Source organism: Nomascus leucogenys, chromosome 14 (assembly GCF_006542625.1).
Source record: "Nomascus leucogenys isolate Asia chromosome 14, Asia_NLE_v1, whole genome shotgun sequence".
Classification (NCBI taxonomy): domain Eukaryota; kingdom Metazoa; phylum Chordata; class Mammalia; order Primates; family Hylobatidae; genus Nomascus; species Nomascus leucogenys.
Window position 1 is genome coordinate 87,678,690 of NC_044394.1, and position 12,452 is coordinate 87,691,141.

Below are 12,452 nucleotides of genomic sequence, written 5' to 3' on the forward strand. Positions count from 1 at the left end.
TTCACCTTTCCCTGCCTGGAGTGTCCTCCCATCCACTGCACCAACAACTGGACAGATGAAAAGAATCAAAAAGGAGAGGAAGAAGAGGGTGCAAGCACGATGCCCGCTGCCTTGCCCCAGGCTGGGCGAGGCCAGCACTCAGGTAGAGCTGAGGACGAATGGAGATGAGAACAGAAGGGGAGCCTTCCAGGCAGGCGAGGCACCCAACAGCCACTCCACAGAGGCCCTGACTGCATGCGTCAACCCCTCCTGTGAGTACAGGGAGAAGGGCTGCCAGGCCTCCAGCACCCGGGGGAACTCAGAGGACAGGACAGGGATATGAAGTCAACACTACTTAACCAACTAGAGATGCAGCCTCCACTAGGCTTAGAAGATCAGGGGTTGCTTGTGTTCTTGGCATACGTGTCTGAGGCTTGGCAAAAACCTACATCCCTGGTTGCTTATTGATACAGGAAAAGCCAGAGATAAGCTTGTCTCCATTCCTGTAAGTGACATGAGGAAGTTTCCCGGTCACCAGGAGCAAGGCCTAGCACATGGACTGACCTTTCCTTAGTTAGTCTGTCCTCAAATAGCCCTTGGTGCAGGGATACCAGAGAAAACAACAGCATTTTTTGCAGCCCTTATGAGACCTTCATCCATACTTCAGAGAATCTGGGCCTTTCTAGAACTCTTACGAGCTAGGAACTCCCTCAGTGCAATGAGAAGGCTTCTTGTTGCCCTGCCTGGGAGCCTCAGACTCAGGAAAGTCCTGGGCAGATACCAGAATTCACAAAGCTGGACACACAGCTCGAAAGAGAAAGAGATGCAGATGATGGGCTGGGTGTGGTGGCTCACACCTGTAATCCCAGCACTTTGGGAGGCCGAGGCGGGAGGATCACTTGAGCCCAGGAGTTTGAAACCAGCCTGGGCAACATAGTGAGACCTTGTCTCTACAAAATATAAAACAATTAGCTGGGCTTGGCAGCACACACCTGTAATCCCAGCTACTCAGGAAGCTGAGGCGAGAGGATCCCTTGGGCCCAGGAGGTCAAGGCTGCAGTGAGCCCTAATCGTGGCATTGCATTCCAGCCTGGGCAACAGAGCAAGACCCCCATCTCAAAAAAAAAGAAAAAGTTGTGGATGATGGAATATTTATTCTTTCTCTTTACCCCATCCAAGATGGCTTTGGTGTTGAAGAACTGGAAAACAGTTATCTTTAACACAATTCCAAGACAGAACTCAGAGGCCCAATATAGTGCAAAGTTCTAGAAAGACAGCCAAAGGCTGGTCATCTCTTCCAGCTGCACCTGGCTCGTCCTACTAGGAGGCCTTGTCCTGGCTCTGTCCTGCCTTGAGACAGCCTGCGGATGCTACCAAACTTCCGTGGGCCTTAGCTTCCTTATCTACAAAGCAGAGATAGGTCCAGGGCCTCTTATCTGGAGCCAAGGAAGTCAGATATGTTCAGAGTCAGATGCAAATATCCCACAAAGCATCTTACCCAGTGGGCTTTGGGCGGCGCCCCTTCATCAAACACTTGAATATTCTGCAGTGGGATGAAGGTATCCATAGTCTCAGGATAGTTCAAGCCACATTGTTCTGTCCAATTTGTGTGTGCCAAATTTAGAGGAAAACTAAGTTTTCAGATTTTTTGCATTTCAGGGATTATGGAGAAGTGATTGTGAACCTGTAGTTTCTCACATGATTAATAAAAAGGTTGGTGGAACAGACACAGTGTTCACTGCAACTACCATTATTACAAGTATAATCTTCCTTCCATCCTCTTGGGAAGAGGAGGGAAGGAGGAGATTAGAAAATGGATTACTCATTTTCCTTGCGGCAGAAACTGGGGATAGGGAGGAGTGGTATCAAACGATAACAAAGACAGCCTGGGGTTTCCTAAGATCTTGTGTGAGACCTAAGGCTCAAAGGCATGGGAACTTCCAAAGAATAGGAGTTGAGGTCTGAGCACATCTTAGGTGCCACCATCGTGGCTCACAACTCAAGGCAGCAGGCGATGGGCAAAGACTCACAAGTCCAGCTCCCAGAGAATACAAGCTAGTCCTCAATAAAATGAAAAAAAAAAAAATCCAGAATAGAGAGCATGCCAGGTTCCTAATGCTCTTTGTCATCAACTTCACTTCTGCTTTGTAATTGTAAGTAGGAAAGATGGAAACTTTGGCAAGCAAGGGATGTCCTTGCAAAGGGGCTGATTTTCTTCCTTCTCAGCCTTAGGTTCCCCCAAGCAACAAGAGGCAGAGTGTTTTCCCTTTGGCAAAATCCTTCCCTGTTGGGCAACAACAGAAATCAAAAACAAAAATCAGCCACAGTGCCTGGGGGATTTCATCAGCCCTGAGATTATGGGTCAGAAGTCAAAGCCAACCTCCAGAAAGACTGAGTCCCCTCCCCAAGGTCTCTCTCTTAGCCCCCACAAACCCATCCTAAAACTCCCTAGGAGCTCACATCTACACAAAGGTGTCTGGGTCAAAACCCCTAAAGGCTTCCTGAATATTTCCAAATCATCCCATATTCTTAGTCAAGGGTAGGTCCTAGAATGGGAAGAAATATTTCCTGGAACCCCTGGCAGGGGAGACAGCACGTTCTGTGCCCTCCCCGATTTGGTAATTCTTTCTCTCTCCCCGGGCCTGTCACCACCACTCGCTGGGTCTGTTTACTTATTGCTGGAAAAAGCAATGTGACCTCAGTTAAAGTCTGCAAGACACTCGGTTCCAGATAAGCACAGCATGTCATTAGCGGCACTGTGATTTTTCCCACCACGGCCCTAACATCCCGCCTTTCCCAGCTATTTTGGGTATGGCTGCCCAGTCATCCCACAAGGGCAGAGATTGGTATTGCAAACTTTGAATTCTGTTCCCAAGGGTAGCGACCGGCCGGCTCCGATGGTGATGTCCCACTGCCAAGGCGGGGGGAGTGGGGAGAGTCTCCACAGAGCTTCGGGGAAGCGGCTAAGATGGAAAAGTGGAAACTTGGCAGACAGATCCAGCCTCCCTGGCCACTGGCCCATGCTCATGGCTCCTGGATGGCGCTGCCCACGTTCTGAGCAGCTTGGGACAGGTGGAGATCAGGACTGGCAGCTGCAAGGACACACCAGGTGAATAGGTTTCTTTATGGTCCTCACACCTGCAGAAAACCAGGAGGGCAAGGGCGTTCCCTCTCCCAGGAAGCCATGCCTTTCCACAGAAGTCTCCCCTGAGGCCATGTACACGTGTGCCTTGCAACTCTATGAAGCCATTTAATTTCCCTATGCCTCAGTTTCCCCACCTCTGAACATTTACTCTCCTGTTTTGGCAATGAATGCTTTCAGTTACACGAAGACAGGCATATACTGAACAACTAGGCATTATTTTACTTGATAAATAAGATGGGAGGGCCCCCTGGTGGATCCCCAGTTCCAAGCACTTAACTATGAAATGAGTGAGTAAATGCATGTCAACACATGAATGAATGATTCAGTAAAGAATGTCTTGTCCTTTATGCAGAGCCACAAAAACTAAAGAGAATTTCCAAAAGGAGTCTATGGTGAAGTCTCTGATGATGCCAAGAAGACAAGGAGAATGAAAATCCAATGAAAGCCTGATTGTATTTGTTGACCTTAAGGAAAGTGATTTGATGGCACAGCCTCTCTGGAAGGGAGGGTGTGTTCGCTCACAGAATGCAAATACCCTTTGACCCAGTAATCTTTCTTCTAGGAGTTTCTCCTACAGATAAACTTAGAATGGTGCTCAAATAAGTAAGTTCAAGGATATCCTCTGAGGCATTGCTGTAGGATAAAAAGAGCATAGATATCCTCAAAGGACATCATTAGGGGCCTGGTAAAATAAATTCCACACAGTGGAACACCGTGTAGCTCTTTAGAGAATAAACAGCTCTCTATATGTGATCTGGAACAATCTCCAAGCTATATTGTGAAGTGAAAAATTACAAACCCTTAATGAAAAGCATTAAAGAAAATCCCAAGAAATGGAAAAGCAAAGCATGGTCTTAGATAGAAGACTCAGTATTATTAAAAAAAAAAAAAAAATCTCAGTTCTCGCTCAATGAAGCTATAGATTCCAAGCAATTCCATTAAAAATCCCAGAAGGTTGAAGGTGGGTAAGGTAGGAGGGGATTTGTCCTACATCATAGGAAGTCTTATTATAAAGACATAGTAATGAAGATACTGGTATTGGAACAGATGTGATCAAGTATATTAGTTCAACATGATAGAAGGCCCCCCCGATAAAGACCCATGTGTGTATGAAAACTTGATCTATGACAAAATTGGCATTGCACATATATCAATGGGGATGGGATGGATCAATTCCTAAAAACACACAAAGATGATGGGGAATGAACAGAAAAAGAAATGTAAAAGGCCAAAAAGTATAAGAAAAGATATACAACCTCACAGTAATCAGGCAGGGAGAAGACATTGATTACCATCAGACTGGCAAAATTAAACCATCTGATGATGTCTGTGGAGCTGTTACTGGAAAGGGTCCCGAGCCAGACCCCAAGAGAGGGTTCTTAGATCTTGAGCAAGAAAGAATTTGGGATGAGGCCACAGAGTAAAATGCAAGCAAGTTTATGAAGAGAGTAAAGGAGGCCGGATGCAGTGGCTCACGCCTGTAATGCCAACACTTTGGAAAGCCAAGACAGGTGGACCACCTGAGATCAGCAGTTCGAGACCACCCTGGCCAACATGGTGAACCCCTGTCTCTACTAAAAATATAATTACCCCTATTTACCCCTATTCCTGCCTAACCTCCCAGGAATGCAGCCCAGCAGGTCTCACCCTCATTTTAGCCAAGTAAACGAGCTTTATCCAAGTAGCACGCCTGTAATCCCAGCTACTCAGAAGGCCATGGCATAAGAATCACTTGAACCTGGGAGGTGGAGGTTGCAGAGAGCCAAGATTGCGCCACTGCACTCCAACCTGGGCAATAGAGCGACACTCTGCCAAAAAAAGAAAAAGAAAGAAAAGAAAAGAAAAGAAAAGAAAAATGGCTATTCCGTAGGCAGAGCGCCCCCAAGGGCTGCTGGTTGGCTATTTTTATGTTATGTCTTGATCATATGCTAAACAAGGGGTGGATTATTCATGAGCTTTCTGGGAAAGGGGCAAGAATTTATTGTAACTGAGGGTTTCTCCCTGTCATAGGCCATACAGGGTAACTTCCAGATGTTCCCATGGCCTTTGTAAACTGCCATGGCGCTGGTAGGAGTGTTTTTTAGCATGCTAATGTATTATAATTAGCATATAATGAGCAGTTGGGACAACTAGAGGTCACTTTTGTCACCATCTTGGTTTTGGCAGGTTTTGGCCGGCTTTTATACTGCATCCTGTTATATGAGCAGGGTCATTGTGGCCTGTATTTTGTCACCTCCTATCTCATCTCAGATCCCAGGAGGTTAAAATGCCTTAACCTCCCAGGAATGTGGCCCAGCAGGTCTCAGCATCATTTTACCCAGCCCCTATTCAAGTTAAAGTTGCTCTGCTTCCAATGCCTCTGACATATTTCCCCTTCCTTTTTACAAGAGGACCCTTAAGCCTAAGGGTTGTAGAGGTAGGAAGATTCCTCTTCTGGAGCTTCTTCAGGCTAAATAGGGGTAATGATATTCTCGTGGAACTATTAAGGTCTTTTGTATTCAGGGTAGAGAGGAACTCAGTCAGAAAGCATGAGTATAGTGACGGCCATTCATAACTCTGAGTTCCAACAAAAGGTGATATCTGGAAGATTGTCAAATGTTCAATTTAAGAAAACGGTGAGTAAGCTTATTCTGCATTCCTACACAACAAGTACAACAGGAATATATTTCACAATAGTAAAGCAAAATAAGTAAAATTATCTGATATGGTTTGCATCTGTGTCCCCACCAAATCTCATGTCCAGTTGTAGTGCCCAAAATTGGAGGTAGGGCCTGATGGGAGGTGATTGGATCACGGGGGCGGTTTCTCATGAATGGCCTGGCCCCATCCCCCTTGGTCATGATAGTGGGTGAGTTCTCATGAGATCTGGTTGTTTAAAAGTGTATGGTACCTCCTCCCTCTCTCTCTTTCTCCTGCTCGTGTCATGTAAGATGCCTCTCCCCCTTTGCCTTAGGCCATGACTAAAAGCTCCCTGAGGCCTCCCCAGAAGCAGATGCTGCCATGCTTCCTGTACAGCCTGCAGAACCGTGAGCCATTAAACCTTGTTGCTTTATAAATTACCCAGTCTTGGGTATTTCTCTATAGCAGTGTGAGAATGAGCTAATACTTTATCCCAAATAAGTAAGGCATTCCATAAACTGGGCAACTGTTGGAACTAAGCTGATATGGGGTTGCTAACAGATTCCAATATGTGCCCTGAATTAGAATACTGATCCAGATTTTTCTTATATTACCCATCCCTATTATTTGTTCTGAGCCATGGCCAGAGATCACTGGTTGGTTCATAGAAATAAGCAGGGTCAGTCTAGATTGCAGAAAACAAACAAACAAACAAACAAAAAACAATGAATGAGACTAGAATTTCGTAACAGGTGTACCATAGTTTTTGAAACATAATTTTTCTCTCTCCAGTCGCCATTTTTATTAAAAACAAATAATGGTAGGACTTATTTGTTTGAAAAATAAGCCTTAGTCTTATTATACTTGGCATGATCATTTGCATGAAGTGCAGCAAGAATAATTATTCACCATATAGGCTCTTTTTACAAAAAATTGGCTTTGATAGAATCTTGTTCCATAAGGAATCTTATATCTGACTTTTTAAAGCCTTACCCAGCCATGGGTTTATGCCTTCAAATACTTGTATGAGTTACGTAAATTTCTCTCCTCTCAAAGTCCCAATATAACTTAGGGCTTCTAGATCTGTCACAAAATGACATTCTTTACTTACCACATGGCAGGAACCCTGTACAGGGACTGCATAGACAAGGTATAAAGCCAGTTTTTCCAAGGGCCTTTTATTAGCTCTATAAGTCAACTTTGATTCCTTAAGGCAGTTTTTTTTATATTTGAAAGCATGCCATTCCATTCAAAGCCTTAGTAAAAACCAATTTCTCCAATTGTGTCCTGTTACGCCTTAGTAAAAACCAATTTCTCCAATTGTGTCCTGTTACAAAAGAAAACAGATCCTTATTGCACTTACGCAAATCACTATTAATATATAGCCATAAGTTAAGAATACTCGCAAATAGTTTTCAATTTTTGGAGAAATCAGGTAGACAGAAAGAAATATGCTTCAAATTTTGTTTACAGGAGTATATTTTACTCAACTGTTAAAAGCTGTAAATAGTTCAAAAGAAAAGTTTGGCTGGGCACGGTGGCTCATGCCTGTAATCCCAGCAATTTGGGAGGCTGAGGCGGGCGGATCAAGAGGTAAGGAGACCGAGACCATCCTCACTAACACGGTGAAAGCCCGTCTCTACTAAAAATACAAAAAATTAGCTGGGTGTGGTGGCGGGTGCCTGTAGTCCCAGCTGCTCGGGAGACTGAGGCAGGAGAATGGCGTGAACCCAGGAGGCAGAGCTTGCAGTGAGCCGAGATCGCGCCACTGCACTCCAGCCTGGGCGACAGAGCGAGACTCCGTCTCAAAATAAAAAAAATTAAAAAAAATAAGTTTGCTTGACTTGGAAAACAAAACAGAAAGGAACAGCAACATTTTATGCAAAAAGTTGTAAAAAGATTATTTCAGTCTTTCATTAGTCTGTGCAATTAATTTCTGTTTTGCTCAATATTTAAGAACACATTAGCTTTCCAAAAGAGTCTTGGAAGCTTTTTTTTCCTCTCTATTTTAATGGCACACTTTCCAAAGTTATCAGACACTTGCATTTAAGAGTAATTGTCAGCATCCATAGCTGGTTATAAACCTTCTTTTGAAGAGGATTAAACGAGACAATAATTGTCTCTGAATGACAAAAAAGTCTTAGGACACCCACAGTCAAAGATGCAATTGACAAGGAAATTTCGTTACTTCTGTAGCATACAATTTTACATAACAATTATAATTATTACTGGTAACATACACTAAGTCACCAATAACATACACTAAGTCATTATAGGAATTTCCCATAATTTTAGAATGTATACCAATAACATATTTATACAAATATGGTCTAAAGAAAGCCAAACACCATTTCATACTTGATAATGCTTCCTGTATGATTTTAACATACCAAATAAGCCAAATAAGTCTCTTTTGGACTTTAGGGTTTTTACCATCTAAAAGGATTAATCAGGTCAGAAAAAGACATATTTAGAATCTGATTTTGGAAAGTTCATCAAATAACAAAAGTTTAAAACACTTGATATTATAAAATAAAATTCCAGGTCACTATAAGTCATTTATTTAGCCAAAATGTTAATGCAACAATTTAAAAGGGGCAAAAAGCTTTACTCATTGATAGAGGGAAGATTTAGCTCTTCATACAATCTGTCTCTTTTCTTTCCCTTCTTTCTCCTGTAGTTTATTTAAAAGGCAAACAAAAATCTTTCATTATCTTTTAATATTACATGAAAATCTTGTTCAAGAGAGAAAGCCAAATTTCATCTTTGCATGAGTGTACTATTGATGTCAAATTCAATTCCTAGTAAAACTTTATAGACAAATTTTCCTAACTTCAATCAGTTTGACCATAATGTAAGATTTTCATAAAGCTTTTATAACCCTTTACAATTTTTTTGTTGTTAAAGAGTAGACCAATGCCCTAAGAAAACCCTGTTGTGCTTTTATTCCAATGTTCAATTTATGGTAAAACTGAATAATACTCCTCTAACTTTGGCCAATATGTTAATACAGAGAATTGCTTTTACAAGATTAGTCTTTCACAAACCTTCCATGACTTGCTTAGACCTTCCATTTTCTCCTATCTAAGAACAACTCTTTAGACTTCCAAACCAGGCAAAAACAGCCTGCCTTCCCATGCCTTCTTATAATCTTTTACCAAATACACATTATACTTTCCCTACACACTGTGCATGTATAAGTGTTCTTCCAATAACCTCAGTTACATATGGTACAATGTTAACTCTTAGCAACTTTTATTTTTGGCGAAAAATTTGGTAAGTGATTTTATTTGTGTACCAGGTGTAGAGCTTGGGGCACCAAACAAAAGTGCAGATAAGGTCTGACTCCTTCCAGCATAGCTAGGGGCATGGCTAATTCCATATGTTCCCAGGCCTTACGTAGACGCTAATGGCTCCAAAGAAGGTAAATTGAATAATTATCAAAAGTCAGAGAAGTAGTTTAGTAAACATAGTATCTGACCTGCCTAATTTAGACCAAATGTCTAAATTTCAAAGACATTTTTATTTTACCAATAATCTTTAAAACTGCCTTGCTTTTCCAAAAATGACTAAAGTCATGTGAACAAAAAGGCATTAACATTTTAATTTTTCTGGTGAAATATTTTATTTGAGCCAATTAAATAGAGCTCTTTTATATATTTTGGTTGTAAAACATTACTCACAGGGATGGTAGAGACCAAGAGAAAATACCCCTACATGGTCACAAGTCAAGCTCCCAAGGACATAAAACAAGACGAGGGGGAATCCTCATCCAGTTTCTCAGTGACCTGAAGCAAAGTTGTCAACGGACCAGTTTGCTGGGCCAGCTTGAATAGTGGGCTTACAGGGGTCCTAGGGCCACATTCTATCCTATGATACCCCTCTTATGACAGAATGACACAGAAAGCCAAATTCATAGCACAAAGTACACCAGATTCATCACAGCCTAAGACTAGCCTCACAAATCCTTTTTCCCATTCATCAAAACCTTGCAGAGGAGACAGTGATTTTTACCATTCACTCAACTGGTTTGCATAGAGAGAGAGACCAGTGGCCTGACTGGTAAGAAATTCTTACCCTTTTGCCAGCATGCCAGGTTTCTGGGATCCCTTTCCCTAAGCAGCCCTCATGACCCTGCTCACAGCACCGTAACTGTGGGGGCCAAGCCACATCACAAAGGAAAAATCACCCTTTTCCATTTCATGGAACCACAGGCAAAAGCCTCTCAATTTTGCAAGATGCTGCACAACACGTTGCATGGGGGAATCGAATCAACATTTTCCATTCTGGCCAGAACAAAATACACTTGACAAAGCACAGACACTAGCCACCCCCCTCAGCACCCAATATCAACCTGGCAAGGCTCAAAACTTCCCCCATTGGCCCCTGTAGTGTTTAAGCCATTCAAAGTGGGGCGGAATGACTGCCAACCAGGAGTTTCAACAGGTGGTTTTTGGGCAAGATGGAAGAGTAGATCATCACCCAGAGTGACAGAGAAGACAGACAAGGGAAAGGCGAGAAAGAGAGAGAGCGGAATGGGAAGGGAGAAGAGTGTTGCCTGTGGTGGGCCGCAGAGGTGAGGAGCTCACAGAAGCCAGAGAAAGACCCATCCATCACAGTAACGCTGAATCAAAAGTTCAGACAGCTGCTTGTCAAAAAGGGATCTTTTCCAGCAGTCCCATCAGCTCTCAAGTTTTCCCCTTTGGGGGAGGAAAAAAAGCACCCCAGGTCCCATGATCCTGCACATGCCTAATCCTGTCACCCACAGCCATCAGCAAAGAGGGCACGGCAAATTAATCCAAATAGAATGGCGGTTAACATCCTGCAGTGCTGAATCCATTTTTAACCAAGAGGGCTCTTACTGAGGGTGGCCTCTAACCTTTTTAAGTTGAGCCTTGAACCGAAGTTTGAACAAGCATTCTTGTTCTTTACAGAGAGGGGCCTCTAACTCCCTGTGTCTTAGGAGGGACTCTAACTCTAATTTGGGCCTCTAACCCAATTCCATCCATTACCCTGGATAAAATACCCCACCATGTACCCAAAGTTGGTCAACTGGTGCTGAAGTCTATTTCCCTTGGGTCTCCAGTATTGTCCCTTCATGGTTTCTCAATAAGATGTTATCAGAAAGGGGTTCTAATCCAGGCCCCAAGAGAGGGTTCTTGGATTTCCCACAAGAAAGAATCTGGGGCAAGTCTGCAGAGTAAAGTGAAAGCAAGTTTATGAATAAAGTAAAGCAATAAAAGAATGGCTACTCCATGGGCACAGCAGCCACAAGGGCTGCTGGTTGGCTATTTTTATGGTTATTTCTTGCTCATATGATAAACACGGGGTGGATTATTCATGAGTTTTCTGGGAAAGGGGAGGGGATTTCCTTGGAACTGAGGGTCCTTCCCCCTGTTAGACCATCTAGGGTAACTTCCTGACGTTGCCATGGCATTTGTAAACCATCATGGTGCTGGTGGGAGTGTCTTTCAGCATGCTAATACAGTATAATTAGTGTATAATTAGCAACAAGGACAGCCAGAGGTCACTTTCATTGCCATCTTGGATTTGGAGGGTTTTGATCAGCTTCTTTACTGCATCCTGTTTCATCAGCAGGGTCTCTGTGACCCGTATCTTGTAACCTCCTATCTCATCCTGTGACTAAGAATGCCTAATCTCCTGGGAATGCAGCCCAGCAGGTCTTATTTACCCAGCCCTTACTCAAGATGGTGTTGCTCTGGTTCAAAGACCTCTGAGAGAGCCACTGGATCTCTCATCCATTGCATACACTTTTATTTCATTTTATAAAGATTAAAATAGACAGAATTAAACAATATATTGTTTAGGGATACATACCTATGTGCTAAAATTATAAAGTAAGGCAAGAGAATGATTAATACAACATTCAGTATTGTGGCTACCACCTCTTGGGGGTAGCAGGGAGTACAGAATAGGAAGAAGAACCTGGAGAGCTTTAAAGATACAGGAATAATGTGTTATTTCTTAAGCTGGAAGGCATATGTGGATCTTTTAGAAAATAAAAGATTCAAATATAATTGTCACGTGCGTCCATGTGAAGAGAGTCCACCAACGGGTTTTGTGTGAGCAACAAGGCTGTTTATTTCACCTGGGTGCAAGCGGGCTGAGTCCGAGAAAGGAGTCAGCAAAGAGTAATGGGATTATCATTAGTTCTTATAGGTTTGGGATAGGCGGTGGAGTTAGGAGCAATTTTTTGTGGGCAGGGGGTGGATCTCAAAAAGTACATTCTCAAGGGTGGGAAGAATATTACAAAGTACCTTCTTAAGGGTGAGGGAATATCACAAAGTACATTATCCTAAGGGTGGGGAGGGTGTATTGTCATAAGGTCAATTGATCAGTGAGGGTGGGGCAGGAACAGATCACAATGGTGGAATGTCATCTTTTGTGGTTCTTCAGTTGCTTCAGGCCCTCTGGATGTGTATGTGCAGGTCACAGGGGATATGATGGCTTAGCTTGGGCTCAGACGCCTGACAATAATGAGTATTACATGAGACATGGTTGGGACTCAGTTTAGCATGACAAGAAACATTAATGAATTCAAGAAAGGTTTGTCTCCTCTCCAAAACCAAAAACCAAAAGTGCATAACTGTGTGTTTAGCACATTTCTATTTAGTTAAAGGTAATTTAAGATACGTGTTTATGACTTGTTTGAATACCATGTAACATCTCTCAGAGGAATCACAAGAAA